This window comes from Callospermophilus lateralis, chromosome 1, assembly GCF_048772815.1.
Source record: "Callospermophilus lateralis isolate mCalLat2 chromosome 1, mCalLat2.hap1, whole genome shotgun sequence".
Taxonomy (NCBI): domain Eukaryota; kingdom Metazoa; phylum Chordata; class Mammalia; order Rodentia; family Sciuridae; genus Callospermophilus; species Callospermophilus lateralis.
The window spans coordinates 140,506,989-140,525,525 of NC_135305.1; the positions used below are offsets into that span (position 1 = coordinate 140,506,989).

At 39.7% G+C, this 18,537-nt stretch overlaps 1 protein-coding gene and 2 pseudogenes across 4 annotated transcripts in view; 1 reads left to right on the top strand and 2 right to left on the bottom strand.

Moving 5' to 3' along the window:
* Window positions 1-18,537, bottom strand: part of Ggt5 (gamma-glutamyltransferase 5) — a 36,489-nt gene that overhangs the window by 11,866 nt on the left and 6,086 nt on the right. The gene's annotated exons all lie outside the window — the stretch shown is intronic.
* Window positions 750-1,081, bottom strand: LOC143408130 (small ubiquitin-related modifier 3 pseudogene; annotated as a pseudogene).
* LOC143412029 (heterogeneous nuclear ribonucleoprotein A1-like 2) lies at window positions 8,493-18,533 on the top strand (annotated as a pseudogene).

Below are 18,537 nucleotides of genomic sequence, written 5' to 3' on the forward strand. Positions count from 1 at the left end.
AAATTCAGTGATATTTCATCTTACTTTATATAAAGACCATAATTATCTGTTAGAAGTAAATCTGAGGCCACAATACAATTACCAAATGAGAAACATGGTAATTATTTCCTGGTTTTGAAAAGATAAAAGCTGGTTTTGGTTGTGCCAATCATTGTCCACATACCCACACCCAGGCACTGAGTTCAGAGGTGACATCCTGGGCCTCAGACTCAGAAGGGACACACTCAGGAGCAGAAAGCACTTGGGCCTTATTACTGAAGGACTTATTTTGATTTTTACCTTTGAAGAAGTATTCCAGTATTTTGCCTTCAACTATACCATATGCTTAATGAGGTCTGTCATTTGCAGCTTTTAGAATTTTAATAATGTGCCTGGTGGAATTCCACCCCCCACACTCTCCCACAGATGCACAGTGTGAACATGAGCTCTCCACGTGATTCGGACAAGTAGCTCCAGTAGTGACCACTTCTCCAGGGGTGAGAGCCTGGCCACAGACTGAAAGCCAACATTTGGCCACAAGTTTGAAGGAAAACATGTTTTGGAGAGGGGCAATGAACAAAACCGAGAACAAAAACAAACCCAAAACCTTAAAACTCATTTCACAAAGAGAACAATGTGATTGGCCCAATGGAAGCTGTAGACTCATCCCTGCAGAGTTTTAAGCTGCACTTGAAGTGCTTTGAGGATCGTTTAGGTGCCTGTCCTTGTCTTTCTCCGACTCCTCTGTGATCAGTGTGGTCGCTCACCATTCAATAACAAATGCAAGGACGATGGCAGGGGGTGGGGTGGTCCCTCTGGGGGCCATGCCTCCCATCTGCTGCTGGAACACGTGGATGGTGTCCTCATCCTCCATCTCCAGCTGGGCTGGAGTGTCTGTTGCATTAATTGGTTACCCATCAAACCTGAATCTAATCTGTCTCATTGACAATCCCTGCCTCTCGCAGTAGGCCTTCATCAGTTTGCTCAGTGGGGTGTGCCTCTTGATCTTGAACTGCACCACCCAGCCATCCTGCCCCGCCACCTTCAGGTTGATGTGGTCATTCTCCGTCTTCACACCCTCCTTGAGCTTCTCCTCGGACATGGCTGCACGGCGACAGCAGTGAGACATGGAGGCGGAAGAGGCAGCGCCTAGCAGGCGAGTCACGCTGTGGGCCCCGCCGCTCTCCCGCCTGGCTCCCTTATATTTTAACAAAATAATTTGTTAAGTGAAAATCAGATATCCCTGTTTTGGGAGACTAAGTAATTCAGGCCAAACTTTCCACAGAGAACTAGAAAAGCAAGGCAAATAGAAAACATCTGCTGGGCTGGGCTAGTAGATTAGTTGTAGGGTGCTTGCCTGGCTCCTATGAGGCACTGGGTTCCATCCTCAGCACCACAGAAATAATTAATTGATTAATTAATTAAAGGTATTGTGTCCACCTACAAGTAAAAATATTTAAAAAGAAAACATCTGCTAAAAAGATATCAGAAGCAGGGAAGGAGTTCAGGGCTAGAGAATAAGGCAAGTCTGGCATTTGGGGCTACTTTCCCCTCAAGACAATTGCCAGTCCTGGAAGAGATGGCTGAGAAGCAAAGCAGTGCTTTTGACCTCCTCGAGTGGCTGGGGGAAGAGATGCTGCAAACTCCTCACACTTGGGGATGGGTCTTTATTCTAGGTTTACCAGTCACCCAGAATGAGATTAGCCCTCAGAGCAAATAATCTCAGTCACTTGAATTGAATGAAGAAGATCCAGGAATTTTGGAATCCTCGGCTTCAAATTATTTCCAAAATTTATTTTTAATATTTAATATTTATTTATTTATTTTTGGTACTAGGGATTGAATCCAGGGGCTCTGAACCAATGAGCTACATCCCTAACCCTTTTTATTTTTTTATTTTTTTATTTTGAGACAAGGTCTCACTAAATTGGGTAGGGCCTTACTGGATTGCTCAATCTGGCTTTGAACTTGAGTTCCTCCAACCTCAGCTTCCCAAGCCACTGGAATTATAGGCATGTGCCACTGGGCCCAGTTATTTTTAAATTTATTTATTTATTTTTTTTAGTAATGACCTTTATTAATCATGGTCCTATGGGCAGATGCTCACTTTCCAAGGCTAACTAACTTTGCCAAGAGATTCAATGTTGGTATCAGCCCAAATAACTATGTTACAACTCACATTAAAATTTGTCAAGTAGACACAAAACACTGCAGGCCAAGAGCAAGGCTGTGGTGTGCTACTGTCTACAAGCAGGCCAGAGTAAACTTTGTATAAATCTGAAGATTATGTACACACTGCTTTCCACAAATACAAAATGCAAGACAGCTCTTGAATGGTTTTATAGATAAACAGTTTTAAAACCAGAATGCAAACTAGTGGAATGTGGATCTAGTGGTAAGAAGAGAGGTGGTAGGAAACTGAGAGGAAGAGATCTCTAAGTTATGGCACTTGTTAACTTGCAAACATCTGGGGATAAGGCAAAGCCTGAGATATCTGGTCCACCCTGGCATGATAAGCCCTCCCTCTTCCGGACAACTGGAACAACACCCACCACCTGGCTGAACTACTCAATCCATCTCCACATATAGTGGTATATACCCTGAACACTATGGTCCTATTTTAATCATATATGCTTAGCCTTCTGGAATATCCTGCCTTTATGAGAAATCTAGTCATTCCATCATGATCCCATCTGTGAAACCTAACAGCTATTCCAGAAAGGAGGCTGGACCCCCAAATCTAGACCTTGAATCTGCCATCATTAAATGAAGAGGGGAAGTTCATGTCCTACTTCTCAGTTGCTCCATATAGAAGAATGATCCCTGGAGAAACAGTTGTGACATCTGTCTGTGCCTCCTTCTCATTCCTCAGAGGAGAAACAATGGTTTAATTAATTAGAGAAGCTGAGGAGAACCACAGAGCAGATCTGCCTCAGACCCCTTCACAGTTCCACTTGAATCTGCTGCCTGCAAGATCATGCTTTCCTGGGGCTGGGGATGTGGCTCAAGTGGTAGCGCGCCCGCCTGGCATTCGTGCGGCCCGGGTTCGATCCTCAGCACCATGTACAAACAAAGATGTTGTGTCCGCCAAGTACTAAAAAATAAATATTAAAAAATTCAAAAAAAAAAAAAAATCATGCTTTCCTCTGATTCTTCAAACTCCAAACTGATATGGTCCCCAGCTATTTTGAACAATTTTTATATATGCCCCCAATCCCTAATTAAAATAGCTGAGCAAACAAGGGAATGTGACAGAAGGAACAAAGTTCAAGGGAGAGCAGACAATCTTTTCAAAAGACTCATAGGATACCCAGATCATGAAACTGTCAGACCACAGACTTTTTTTTTTCTTTTTAATATGGTGATTGAACCCAGGGATGCTTAACCACTGAGCCACATCCCCAGCCCTTTTTATGTATTCATTCATTATGAGGCAGGGTCTTGCTAAGTTGCTTAGGACCTTGCTAAATTGCTGAGGCTGAACTTGAACTTGCAATCCTCCTGCCTCAGCCTCCTGAGCCACTGGGATTAAAGGCATGTGCCACCTCACTCAGCCAAACCATGGACTTTCAAATAACTATATTTCAAGATGTAAAAGACAAAATTTCGAATTTTATTCGAGAGATGGCAACTATTAAAAAAATGGAATTAGGATCTCTTTCTTTTTTCTTTCTTTCTTTTTGGTACTAGGGGTTGAATCCAGAGGTAATTTATCCCTGACCTACATCCCCAGCTCTTTTTATTTTTTATTTTGAGACAAATTATCACTATGTTGCTTAGGGCCTCACTAAATTGTTGAGGCTAGCCTCAAACTTGTGATCCTCCTGCCTTAGCCTCCTGAGTCACTGGGATTATAGGCATGCACCACTGTACCTAGCCCTGCTTTCCTGTTTTTTGTTTGTTTGACAGGGTCTTGCTATGTTGCTCAGGCTGTCTTTGAACTCCTGGGCTTGAGTGATCCTCTTGCCTCAATCTCCCAAGTAACTGGAACTGCAGGTATGTACTGCTACTGCCTGGATTTCTCTATATTTCAGTTTAGATATTTTGTAGCAGAAGTAGTACCTATCTGTAGTTCCAGCTACTTGGGAGACTGAGGCAGGAGGATAGCTTGAGTGTAGGAATTCAAGGCCAGCCTGAGCAACATAGCAAGACCCTGTCCAAAAATAAATAAATAAAAATAGAAAAGAAAAGAAGAAAGAGAAAGAGAAGGGGAGGGAGGAAGGGAGGCGGGGAGAGAGAGAGAGAGAGACAGAACAGAATCAGCAGAACACAGACTAAGAGACCATCAGGGATACATTAAGAAAGTTTAGGCCATCTACAGGATGATCATGAGTTCAAAGCCAGCCTCAGCAATGATGAGGCACTAAGCAACTCAGTGAGACCCTGTCTCTAAATAAAATGCAAAATAGGACTGGGGATGTGGCTCAGTGGTTGAGGGCCCCTGAGTTCAATCTCCAATACCCCTGCCCCCAGAAAACAAACAAACAAACAAAAAAACAAAAAAATCCAAGAAAGTTTAGGTCATCTGAAATTGGAGTTTCATAAGGAAAAGAGTGAATGGGGAAGAAGCAAACAAATAAAGCCGAGAAACTGCTAAAACTGATTTTAAAAAATTCAAGTCATAGATTGAAGGATTGAAGCCAAAGATTGAAGAACCACCTAAAAGCCTCAATGTAAAACTGTTCATAGGGGGCTGGCTCAAGCTCGCCTGGCATGCATGCGGCCCGGGTTCCATCCTCAGCACCACATACAGAGTTGTTGTGTCCGCCGAAAACTAAAAAATAAATATTAAGATTCTCTCTCTCTCTTTAAAAAGAAAAAAAAAAAAAACTGCTCATAGCCAAAGACAAAACTTTTAGAAGCAGCCAGAGGAAAAAAAAGACTGATTTACTTTAAAGCTTGAAACTAGACTGAGCTTTGGCTTCTCAATAGGAAAACCAGAGGCAAGAGTATAATGTTTTCAAAGTGAGGAAAGAAAAAATATCTGCCAGGGCTGGGGATGTGGCTCAAGCAGTAGCGCGCTCGCCTGGCATGCGTGCGGCCCAGGTTCGATCCTCAGCACCACATACAAAGATGTTGTGTACGCCGAGACTAAAAAATAAATATTTAAAAAAATTCTCTCTCTCTCTCTCTCTCTTTAAAAAAAAAAAAAGAAAAAAAGAAAAAATATCTGCCAACCTAGAATTCCCTGTGAACAATATCCTCCACAAATGAAAGTGGAATAAGACATTTTCAGACAAATGGAAACTGAAGCTACGTTGGCAATGGATCTATGCTGAAAAGAATATTTTTTTAAATGCTTATTTTTTAGGCATAGACAGACACAACACAATGCCTTTATTTTTATGTGGTGCTGAGGACTGAACCTGGGTCCCACCTGTGCAAGGCGAGCGCTCTACCACTGAGCCACAATCCCAGCCTGCAAGTTAGAGAGTATTCTTCAGTGTTGTTGTTCAGACAGAACAAGATTCCAGATGGAACCTCAAGGTGCTGGGAAGAATGAAGAGCAGCAGAAGAGATAAATAAGTGTGTAAATCTAAAGAAATGTTATTTGTTCAAAGTTATAATAGTATAGAAAATTATGAGATTTAAAAGTAATAAGGAATAATGAAATATTTAAGGGTCAAATCACATCTGGGATTTATATTGAAACAACACAAGGAGAATATACCTGAAATCAGCTTGCCCATAAAATTGGGGTTGAAGTTGGATGAAGGATGTGCGGGGCTTCATTATCCAATTCTCTTTACGTTTATATAGCTCTATGTTATTAACATAAGTAAATCGAAAAACACCAAAAACACACAGATATATTTGTATATATACCACTCACACACTTAAAATACACAGAAATAAGGCCAGGCAAGGTGATGCATGCCTATTAATCCCAGCAACTTGAAGAGGACGAGGCAGAAAGATAGCTAGGGTGCATTTATAAAAAGGACTGCATGCCAGGCAGGATGGCACATGCCTGTAATCCCAGCAGGTCAGGAGGCTGAAGCTGGAGGATTGCAAGTTTGAGTCTAGCCTTAGCAATTTAGCGAGGCCCTAAGCAATATAATGAGACCCTATCTCAAAATAAGAAATAACAAGGACTGGGGATGTGACCTAGTAGTTAAGCACTCCTAATTACTTAATTCCTGGTACAAAAAATATAGCATATAGTCATGAAGGAGTAAATTTAGTTATTGTTTCAAGGTTCTTGCATTAACCAGAAAGAGGACAAAAGTACTAGACTTTTATAAGGGAATAAAGCATATTGTCATCTCCAAAATAATTGCTTTTGGAGTGAAGTAGATCCAAAGACCCCTTTGTTAAAGGCTTGTTTTCCAGAGTGGAGCTCTTGGGAGATGATAGAAACTTTAAGAGGTGGGACCTAGCAGGAGGTTCTAGGTCCCAGGGGCATGCCTTCAAAGGGGATTGTGGAGCCCTGTCTCCACCTTCTCGTTTCGTTTTCTGCATTCCTACATGAGGTGAGTGTCTTTGCCCCACCACACACTCCCCACCATGTGTTGCCTCACCACAGGCCCAAAAGCAATGGAGCCAATGAATCATGGATTGGATCTCCGAGACTGAGAACCAAGGTAAGCCTTTTCTCTTTATAAGTTGATTATCTCAGGATTTGTTACAGTAACAAAAGTTGACTGACACAATAATATACTGTGATCTTTTAGAAAAAAAAAAAAAAAACTTTGAAGACTGCACACTTACCAAACTAATGGAGGGAGGAGATTGAATAATAAAAAAAAAAAGGTAATAAAATAAGTACCAAACAAGGTGTGACAGGAGATAAGAAAAAAGAGAACAGTTATGGAAAATAGAAAACCAATGGTTAGATAGTAGATTTAAACCCAGACGAAGGGGGAAGCAGGAGGGAAAGAAAGGGGAAGTACTGGGAACTGAATCAGAGCAAATTAAATTCCATGCTTGTATAATTATGTCAAAATGAACCCCCAATATTATGTGTAACAATAAAGCACTAATACGTTTTTTATATTTATTTTTCAGTTTTAGGTGGACACAATATCTTTATTTTATTTTTACGTGGTGCTGAGAATCCAACCCAGTGCCTCACGCATGCTAGGCGAGCATGCTACTACTTGAGCCACATCCCCAGCTCCACTAAGAAAATTTAAAAAAATAAAATAAACCCAAATGAGGGGGCTGGGGATATAGCTCAGTTGGTAGAGTGCTTGCCTTGCATGCACAAGGCCCTGGGTTCTAATCCCCAGCACCTCACACACACATACACACACACACAAAAAAAAAAACCCAAATGAATCATCAATTACATTACATACAAAAAGATAGTAGATAAAAAGTTAAATCCAACTAATGCCTTCTATAGAAGGGTTCAGAAAGATGAAAAGTAAAATAATTTAAAAATATGTCATGCAAATACTAACAAGAAAGCTGTATAATAAGATTAATTTCAGGGCAAGGGTTCTAGTATGTGCAAGGCCTTTGGTTTGATCCCCAGCACAATAATAATAATATTAAAATAACAACCACCACTTGAATTCCAAATAAAGGAGACTTACAGTATTATTCGCAATAATAATAATACTTAAAGATACATCATAGGAGGAAGTAGAAGTTTCTGGCAAATCACTCATAGTACAAAACTGTATCTGATTTATTTTAAGAAGCCAAACTAATAGGATATACATAGACAGAGAGATTTATTTTAACAAAATTTGCTGGGAGCCATCAGCCAAGTAGGTATGACAAATTCCTTGCCAGCTTACTCCCATGCTGTCTAGTGGAAGGACTTCTGAAAGGTGACCTTGCTCAAGGACCAGGGAGGATCCGTGTTTAGGGTGTTCCCCCTTTAGAATAGGGCGGTTTAGCATAATAGGAGATTAGGGTGTTCCCCCTTTAGAATAGGGCGTATCCTGCTGCTGAGTCTCTCTTGAGTTCTTAGGGTCAGACAGTATATTTGGGAGGCAGAAGCCCATGCGGAGTGGATTTGGGCAGAGTGTTGGATTTGGGCAGAGTAGTGGATTTTGGCAGAGAGTGGATTTGGGCAGAGAACGTGGATTCCCCCAGAACGTGTTTGTAGACGGCCGGTGTGAGTTCGGGAATAAAGAATTGCTGTTTGAATCTACAAGCTGTGTGGAGGCTCGTGATTTGTGCCCAGCCAGAGACTGCGGCAAAAATTGGTTCACACAATCATGGGAGCTGGCAAGCTTTTAGCATCCGGAAGATAAATTACTATAAATTCAGGTAAGAGGTAATGTTGTAGTCTTACGTTCAAAATTTGTAGGTCAGGCCAGCAGCCCAGAAACTGAGGCAAGATTTCTATGTTACAGTCTTGAGGAAGAATTCTTTTCTTGCCAGGAAATCTCAGATATAGCTCTTCATGCCTTCAACTGATTGGACGAGGCCCACATACACCATTGATGGTCATCTGTTCTACTCAAAGTCACTGATTAAAGTGTTAATCACCCCTTTCTGCCCGTGGACACCGCCGCCGAGAAAGCATCATTAAAGTCTCTCTTCCTGCTGCCATCATGTCTAAATCAGAGTCCCCTAAAGAGCCCAAACAGCTGCAGAAGCTATTCATTGGAGGGCTAAGCTTTGTAACAACTGATGAGAGTCTGAGAAGCCATTTTGAGCAATGGGGAACACTCACGGACTGTGTGGTAATGAGAGACCCAAACACCAAGCGCTCCAGAGGCTTTGGGTTTGTCACTTATGCCACTGAGGAGGAAGTGGATGCAGCCATGAGTACAAGACCCACCCAAGGTGGAGGGAAGAGTTGTGGAACCAAAGAGAACTGTCTCAAGAGAAGATTCTCAAAGACCAGGGGCCACTTAACTGTGAAAAAGATCTCTGTTGGTGGCCTTAAAGAAGACACTGAGGAACATCACCTACGAGATTATTTTGAACAGTATGGGAAAACTGAAGTTATTGAAATCATGACTGACCGAGGCAGTGGAAAGAAAAGGGACTTTGCTTTTGTAACTCTTGATGACCTTGACTCCGTGGAGAAGATTGTCATTCAGAAATACCCTGCTGTGAATGGCCATAACTGTGAAGTGGGGAAAGCCCTGTCCAAGCAAGAAATGGATAGTGCCTCATCTAGCCAAAGAGGTCGAAGTAGTTCTGGAAACTTAGGTGGTGGTCGTGGAGGTGGTTTTGGTGGAAATGCCAATTTCGGTGGTGGCTTTGGTGGCCGCCATAGTGGTGGTGGATATGGTGGCAGCAGGGATGGCTACAATGGATTTGGTAATGATGGAAGCAATTCTGGAGGTGGTGGAAGCTACAATGATTTGGGCAGTTACAACAATCAGTCTTCAAATTTTGGACCATTGAAGGATGGAATCTTTGGAGGCAGAAGCTCTGGACCTTACGATGGTGGAGGCCAATATTTTGCCAAACCACGAAACCAAGGTGGCTATGGCGGTTCCAGCAGCAGCAGTAGCTCTGGCACTTGCAGAAGGTTTGCATACTTCCAGGGAACAAAGCTTAGCAGGAAAGAAGGCCAGAGACATGTCAGGGGAGCTTCAGGTTACAACAGATTGGTGAACTCAGCCAAGCACCGCGGTGGCAGGGCTTCGCTGCTACAAAGAAGACACTGTGTAGACAATACTCATGTGTATGGGCAAAAAAACTCGAGGACTGTATTTGTGACTAATTGTATAACAGGTTATTTTAGTTTCTGTTCTGTGGAAAGTGTAAAGCATTCCAACAAAGGGTTTTAATATAGACTTTTTTTTTTTTTGCACCCATGCTGTTGATTGCTAAATGTAATAGTCTGATCATGATGCTGAATAAATGTGTTTTTTTTTCTAAAATGTAGGGTGTTAAGTTAGTCTACTCTGAAGCCATCTTGGTAAAACTTCCCCAACAGTGTGAAGTTAGAATTCATTCAGGATGATGCCAGGCTCAGAAACCTGGGTGTAGTTGTTGTGACCTTCTGAAGTTCACCATTGAAAGGGTCACCCAAGCAGTCATGGAATTATTTGGTTATAAAAATGATTGTTGGCATATCCTATGCAATATCTAAATTGAATATTGGTACCAGAAAAATAATAGACGGGAATGAAGCTTGTGTATCATCTATTATCACGAGTAATCAATAAACGACTTAACTCTCTTGAAAGAAAAAAGTGTTAATCACATCTGTGGGATAGCTTCACAGCAATATCTAGACTAGTACAGGTGGTCCCCAACTTACAATGGCAGAACTTATAATTTTTTTACTTTATGTGTATAAAAGCCACACACATTCAGTAGAAACTGTAATTCAAATTTTGAATTTGGAATGTGCTTCAGGGCTAACAGTATTGGTATGATGCCCTCTTATGACACTGGGCACTTACAGCTCCCAGTCAGTCACCCTGTCATGAGTGGAAAATAACCAATGCCCAGCAGTGCAATGTGCTAGGTCGTTTGGTAGGTTAATGCTTTTTTTTTTTTTTTGGTACCAGGGATTGAACCCAGAGATGCTTAACTACTGAGCCCCATTCTCAGCCCTTTTTATTTTTTATTTTGAGACACTATCTACCTAAGTTGCCCAGGTTGGCTTTGAAATTTTGATCCTCCTACCTCAACCTCCCAAGTCACTGGGATTACAGTGTGTGCCACCTTGTCCAGCTAAATGCATTTTTTTGTGTTGGGGAGGATACTAGGGATTGAACTCAAATTGGGCACTCAACCACCCAGCCACATCCCCAGCCCTTTTTTGTATTTTTTTTAGAGACAGGGTCTCACTGAGTTGCTTAGCGTCTCACTGAGTTGCTTAGCGCCTCACTGTTGCTGAGGCTGGCTTTGAACTTGAGATCCTCCTGCCTCAGCCTTCCCAGCTGCTGGGATTACAGGCCTGAGCTACTACACCCAGCCTAAATGCATGTTTAATTAAAGATATTTTTGGCTAATTATGGGTTTATCAGTGTGTAACCACATCATAAATTGAGGAAAATCTACATTTGATCAAGCAACTAGGCACCATAGCCACACCACGTTGGTCATAAAGTTAACCACCAAAGAGCTGAGAGTGAACACCCCAAAAAAGAAAGAACTAAGGGCACTCTATTTTATAGCTCTAATATTATAATTCTATGTAGTATGTAACATCTATAACATAAATTCAAGGTGTATTTCAGTGGTAAAGCACTTTCCCAGCATGCATAAGACCCTGGGTTTGATCCCAACACTGAAAAAAATTTTAATTTAAAAATATATATTATAGGGCTGGGATTGTGGCTCAGTGGTAGAGTGCTCACCTCGAATGGGTTCAGTCCTCAGCACCACATAAAAATAAATAAATAAAATAAAGGTATTGTGTCCAATTACAACTAAAAAATAAATATTTAAAATATATATTATATATACAATACAGTAGAACATATGTAACATAATATGTATGTATGTATATATGTATGTATGTATATAATCATATATATATATCTTTTTAGTACTGGGAATTGAACCTCGGGGGTGCACCTGGTCATTGATCCACACTTCCAGCTCTCTTTTCTATTTTATTTTGAGACAGGATTTCACTAAGTTGCTTAGAGCCTTGCTAAATTGCTGAGGTTGACTTTGAACTTGTGATCCTCCCGCCTCTGCCTCCCAAGTTACTGGGATTACAAACATGCAACACTGCACCTGATTTACATCATATTCTTTACAACAAAAAATATAAACCTTCCTAGAAATCAAAATCTATACCAAAAAGAGAAAGTAAGTGATATATTTGCAAAAAGTAACAGAAATAATAGCTAAGAAAGAGACTACAAATCAAAAAAAAAAAAAAAAGAAAAAAGAAAGGAAGAAATAGAAATACAAATTTTAAAAAGAAAGAAGCTGGGCACATTGTGGGGAGGCTGAGGCAGGAGGATCACTAGTTCAAAGCCAGCCTCAGCAATGACAAGGCCCTAAGCAACTCAGTGAGACCCTGTCTCTAAATAAAATACAAAATAGGGTTGGGGATGTGACTCAGTGGTTGAGTGCCCCTGAATTCAATCCCTGGTACAAGAAAGAAAGGAGGGAGGGAGGGAGGAAGGAAGGAAGGAAGGAAGGAAGGAAGGAAGGAAGGAAGGAAGGAAGGAAGGAGGGAGGGAGGGAGGGGGAGCCAGGTGCGGTGGGTGGAGCACACCTGTAATCTCAGCAATTCAGGAGACTAAGGTAAGAGGATCATAAGTTCAAGACCAGAGTGGGCAATTTAGCAAGATCCTATCTCAAAATAACAAAAAAGGGCTGGGCGTTCTCTGTTTCCTGGCCATGAGCTGGGCATCTTCCTCCACCACCTCCTTCTACCATAATGATATTCTGCCTCACCTCAGGCCCAGAGCAAGGGAGTCGGCTGGGCGTGGACCGAACTTCTGAAACTGTTGAAGTGTTTGTAACAATGCCCTTGCTGGTAATTTTGATCAGATTATGGTCTCTGTAAATACCCTGTTGAAAGCCACTCATACCACTTCTTTGCCAATTGTAATAATCCAAGACAAATCTCTCATCTATCTTCTCCAGCCAGGAAAGCACAGATTGCACCTAGATACTGGGGAGGAAGGCAGATGGTGTGGCCTTATTCCCGCTGGACAGCAGTGCAATCAGCCCAAAGTGGAACCTTACAAATAATATGTTCTAGTCGGTATTTCTTTCTTTTTTATTTTTGGTGGTACTGTGGATTGAACTCAGGGCCTCATGCATGTTAGTCAAATCCATTGGGAAGTACTGTACCTCTTTTTCTTTTCTTTCTTTCTTCCTCTCTCCTCTCTTTCTTTCGTACCTAGGAATTGAATCCAGTTTCACTTAATCACTGAGCCACATCTCCAGCCCTTTAATATTTTTTATTTTATATTTTGAAACAGTGTTCACTAAGTTGCTTGGAGCCTCACTAAATTGCTGAAGCTGGCGTTGAACTTGCTATCTTCCTGCCTCAGCCTCCTGCCCCAGTCTCCCTAGTCGTTGGCATTACAGGCATGTGCCACCATGGCCATCAATAGATCTCAATTTTACAGTGAAGGAAAAAAATATGTGTTATGAAAATAAATAAGCTTTATTACATTCAGCTGGAAAGCCAATATAAATCATTGCATTATAAAATTCAGTACTGGTTGTTTTACTTAGTTAATCTTTCCATTTATCTTATTAAATTTCATGCAATTTTGAAGCAGAAAAAAACCACCATTGAGATCTCTCTGGGTGTCCAGCACATTCTTAGATTTCTGACAATGAAACTACTTCTGAGTATCTTTTGCAGGGGGCGGCAACAGGGACTAAACCCGGGATGCTTAATTAGTGAGCCACATCTCCAGCACTTTTTATTTTTTATTTTGAGACAGAGTCTCACTACATTGCTGATAGCCTCATTATGTTTACTGAGGCTGGCTTTGAACCTGCAATCCTCCTGTCTCAGTCTTCCAAACCTCTGGGATTACTAGGGATGTGCCACCATGCCTGGACCTCTGAGTATCTTCTAATATTGAATTTCTCTCTATGGTACGTATTACATTTTACCTGCAAAAAGAAATTCCTCCTCCAGATTGGTGTGTTAGAACTACACCATTTCACTCTGGTTTTATTACTGACTTTGACATTGTCTTTTAAGAGTAAATCCTTAGATTTGAAAACAAGTAATTATATAAAGTTGTGGGTAAAAGATTAAAGATCATTGGTGACATCCTGCTTACATGTTAACCTGCAAATTTGAAGGTAATTTTGTTAAGCTCAAGTAGGGTCATCATCATTACAACAAAGACTCCCCCCAACCAAAAAAAAAAAAAACATAAAAATTGAATAGTTTTTTGACATGCCTAAGTCTGAAACCAAATATGTGGTTCATATACCAATGTTTATTTATATAATCAGAAAATGAGTATATCTAAGGAGATCTATGAATATTGTGTACAGAGGAACCAAGGCCTGAAGTCTGTGTTTTTCTCCCAGTCTGTCCTTCACCTATATTCCCTGAACCCCTCTCCTTAGCTTTAAGATGGAAGGGTGTCATTTACTTGTATCTGCACTTTCTTCCCAAACTCCAATTATAAATGTTCACGCTTAGCAGTGATAAAGCAGATAATACACAGTTACTAACTTAGCCAGCCTAAGCAACCTAGTGCATCAAAATATATTCATGTTTCTTTTATAGTGAGACTCTCCTTCTATTTCTTTTTACCTTTTCCTTGTCATACAAACCACAGTTTAAGGAGAGCCTGCCCAATGTGTTCTATGTACACACAAAACTCACGTCACTGTGAGGAAAGTGACCAACTGTTTTCTTCTTGGTGCTACAACAGTATGAGGCTGATTGCAGAAACAGAATGAAGGGGATCAACTGGACTAGCATACAATTCTGAGCAGGTAATCATTATAAACAATTTTAAATTATTTTATGCAAATACATGTGAAACTAAAATCCAAATGACAAAAAAAAAAAAAAATACTTAGAAATCAAAAAACAGGGGAAGAAGGGTGGGGATATAGCTCAGCTATAGAGTGCCCCTGGGTTCAATCTCTAGACTGAAAAAAGAAGAAATAAACAGAAAGTAACATGGATGGATGGCATCAATCAGAAACAAATGTAAATGATTCCTTCTAAGCGGGTACATAAGAACAGGGTAAATGTTATATGAATGGGAATAAGACTCTTGAGTGTATAATTTATTTTATTTTATTTTACTGTTACTAGGGATGAGATCCAGGAGTATTGTACCACTGAGCTACACCCCTAGCCCTTTTTTTGTTTTGTTTTTATTTTCTATTTTGAGACAGAGTCTTGCTAAGTTGCTTAGGGCCTCGATAAGTTGCTGAGGCTAGCCTCGGACTTGCAATCCTCCTGTCTCAGCCTCCCAAATTGCTGAGATTACAGGCATGCACCATCATGCCCAGCTTGAGCATACTTTTAAATATACTTTTTCCCCCCACATGTTTTTTTATTGGTGCATTATAGTTGTATGTACTGACAGGATTTATTGTTAAATACTCTTACACACAATACACAATATAACTATATTAATATACTCTTGACTTTGTTAAAAGAATAAATAAGACCCTAAAATTGAATGTACACTGAAAAAAACTAAGCTAATAGCAGAAAAAATAATTTATTTAACTATACATTTTTGTGGGAAACATGCTAAGAAAAAAAAAATCCCACAAAGACATGAATTTTACTTAGTGGATTTGTTGTTTGCAGCAGCATTATTAAAGTAATTATGAAACTATTTTGTGAGTGTTTTGGTATAGATCAAGAAAGTAAAAGGGCTAGGGATATAGTTCAGTTGGTAGAGTGCTTGCCTTGCATGCACAAGGCCCTTAGTTCAATTCCCAGCACCACACACACACACACACACACACACACACACACAAAAAGAAAGTAAATATACTGACATCATAGGCAATATATTGACTGTCTCTATGGTAAGAAAGATAAACAAATATGGGATGGAGAAAGATGAGGAAGAACCCTGTTGTGGTGGGTTTGACCTGGAGCTATCAGAATGGAACCATGATATTTTCTAGATGTTTCTTTCTGGCTCTATGCATAGAAACAACCTGGAACCAATGGCACCCCATAGGTAACAATCATTCCTAGCTTACAAATCTTAGTTTCTAAAGTACCATTCTTTACTAATTCCTGATTTCAGGTCTGGTTGAGGAAATATACTACTTGATCCTGGAAGCGAGGTGCAGTGGAACATACTTATAATCTCAGGGACTCTTGAGGTTGAGGTAGGAGGATCTCAAATTTGAAGTAGCCTGGGCAACTTAGCAAGAGCCTGTATCAAAGTGAAAATAAAAAGTACTGGGGATGCAGCTCAGTGGTTCAGCACCCCTGAGTTCAACCCCTGGTATTAAAAGCGGCGGGGGGATGGGGGGGCACGCTGGGGCTGTAGTTCAGTGACAGAACACTTGCCTAGCATGTGTGAGGCACTGGGTTCAATCCTTAGCACCACATAAAAAACTAAACAAATAAAGGTATGCTGTCCTTTAAAAAAAAATAAGTCTGAGGAAAGAATATTCACATGATCTCAAACTATCAAACTATATGTTACTAATTTAATAAGGAAAATAATACCTCTTGCAATAGGGAGATCTGGAAAATACCATCTTTACTAAATACTCCATTAACATCAGCAATGACGGAATCCCCTAGATGTCTTTCCTTCTTATATAAGATGAAAAGCAAAATATCACCCACATTATATTCATGCTTAATCTGAATTCAGTAATAAACAATCAGATAAACCAAGACAGTGAAGGAAGATTGTAATACAACCTGCCTAGCTTCCTTAAAAAGGCTAACGTCAAAAATAAAGTTAGTGTCATAGAAGATTTATTGTTGTTGTGTTTTTGCTTTTGTTTGCAGTATATTGGCTTGAACCAGGATGATGTGCATATTAGGCAAGTGTTCTACAGCAGAACTACAGCCTGAGTCCCCACCCCCAAAAAAAAAATTAAGACAGAGGATTGTCTAGACTAAAACATGACATACATTGATACTGAATCTGAATAGACAAAAGAAAGAGACTAGATGGATGGATGGGTGGATGGATAAACAGATGATAGAATAGAATAATTGGATCATTTGGGAAAATTTGGATCATCCATAAAAATTAATTTGGAGAACAGGTATTAGACAATATTATTATATAAAGGCTAAATTTATTGAGTGTGACAATGGTAGTAAGATTATGCCAAAGAATGTTGTTATTCTTAGTAAAACATGCTTAAGTATTTAGGGATAAAGTGTTATAGCAAATGCAACTTTCTCTTCAAAAATGTGGGTTGATAGATATACAAAGGGAAAGATAATAAGACAAAATATTAACAAGTGATGAATCTAAGTGAAGGGTATACAGGTATTCTTTCCATTTTTCTGTATGTTTTAAACTATTTCAAAACAAAAATATAAACATTTAGAGCTAGGGGTGTACTCAGTGGTAGAGCACTTGCTAGTTTCAATTCACAACACCACAAAAGTTAAATATATAAATTTTTGAAAAAATTAAGGGGAAACAATAACATCAACAAAAAATTATGGAATGCAACTAATACCAACATTAAGGATATTTATAGCTTTAAATGCACATATTAGAATATAGTTTAAAGATCAATAATCTATGTAATCACCTTATAATTTGTGTTTCTTAAGATATACCTTCAGGTTTCTTTAAAAAAAAAAAAGAAACCTTAAATCAAAGGAAATAGGAGAAAAGAATCATGAAGAAAGCCAAAAGTAATGAAAGAAAAAATAAATGTGCAATAAATAAAATTAATAAAGTCAAAAGTTGATTCTTCAAAAAGATACTGAATTTTTTAAAAAAAAATCCTAATAAGATTGGTAAAGAGCAATGAGAAAAGACACTAAATATAATTCATTATAGACCCTATAGATGAAATATATTAAAGGGATTTTATAAATAACATTATGCTGATAAGTTTGACAATTTGCATAAACTAGACAAATTAATTGGAAAGAATTTGGAAAGCTGACATAAGAAGAAATAGAAATGTGGTAGTCTTATACCTATTAAAGAAATAGAACTCATTATTTAAAAGCTTCACACACACACAAACCCCAACACAACTCAGGCTTAGAAAGTGTGTTAGCTTTCCATTACTATTAAAACCAACCAAGATAACCAACTTATAAAGAGAAAGGCTTATTTTGGCTCACCATTTTTGAGGTTGTAGTTCATAATCAGTTGGCCCCATTGTCTTGGGCCTGAGATGACACAAGGTAGGAGCACAGGGCACAGCAAAACAGCTTGGCCAAGACGGGAAAAAGAGAGAGAGGAGAAGAGACCAGGTTCTAGCAACTCTCTTTGAGGGCATGCCCCCAGTGACTGGAAGACCTTCCACTAGGCCCCACCTCTTAGAGTTTCCATCACCTCCCAATAACACCAAATCAGGAACTAAGCCTGTAACACATGGGACATTTAAGATCTAAAGTATGGCATAAGGCTTAATCAGCAAATTCTTCCAAATAGTCAAAGATGAAATGCCACCAATCTTAAAAAAAAAAAAAAAAAAATGCCTCTCCTCTTTGAGACATTCCAAAGAGAAAATACTTTCAGGTTCTTTTTTTTTTTTTTTTTTTTTTTTTGAACTTAGGGGTACTCAACCACTAAGCCACATCTCCAGCCCTATTTGTATTTTATTTTATTTAGAGACAGGGTCTCACTGAGTTGCTTAGCCCTTCACTTTTGCCGAGGCTGGCTTTGAACTCATAATCCTCCTGCCTCAACCTCCCAAACCACTGAGATTTCAGGCGTGCACCACCATGCCTGGCTTACTTTCCTGTTCTTTATGAAGTCAGTATAACTTTGTTACTAACACTTGACAAGGATATTGTTATGGTTTGGATCTGAAATGTCGCCCAAAGTCTCATGTATTGGCATCAGATCAATATTGGCATTAGATCCACCAATTTAGGTCAGGAGCCATTATCTAGGGACTTAGAAGCCATTTGATCCAGAGATCCCGAGGCAACACTGCTTAGTCTCCCATAAGAACATGTGCCTGCTGAAGGGTCGACCCCACCCCAGCCCCTGACATAACCCCTAAGTGTGCTTTAAAATTTTTCTTGCAGGCTGTAAAGCT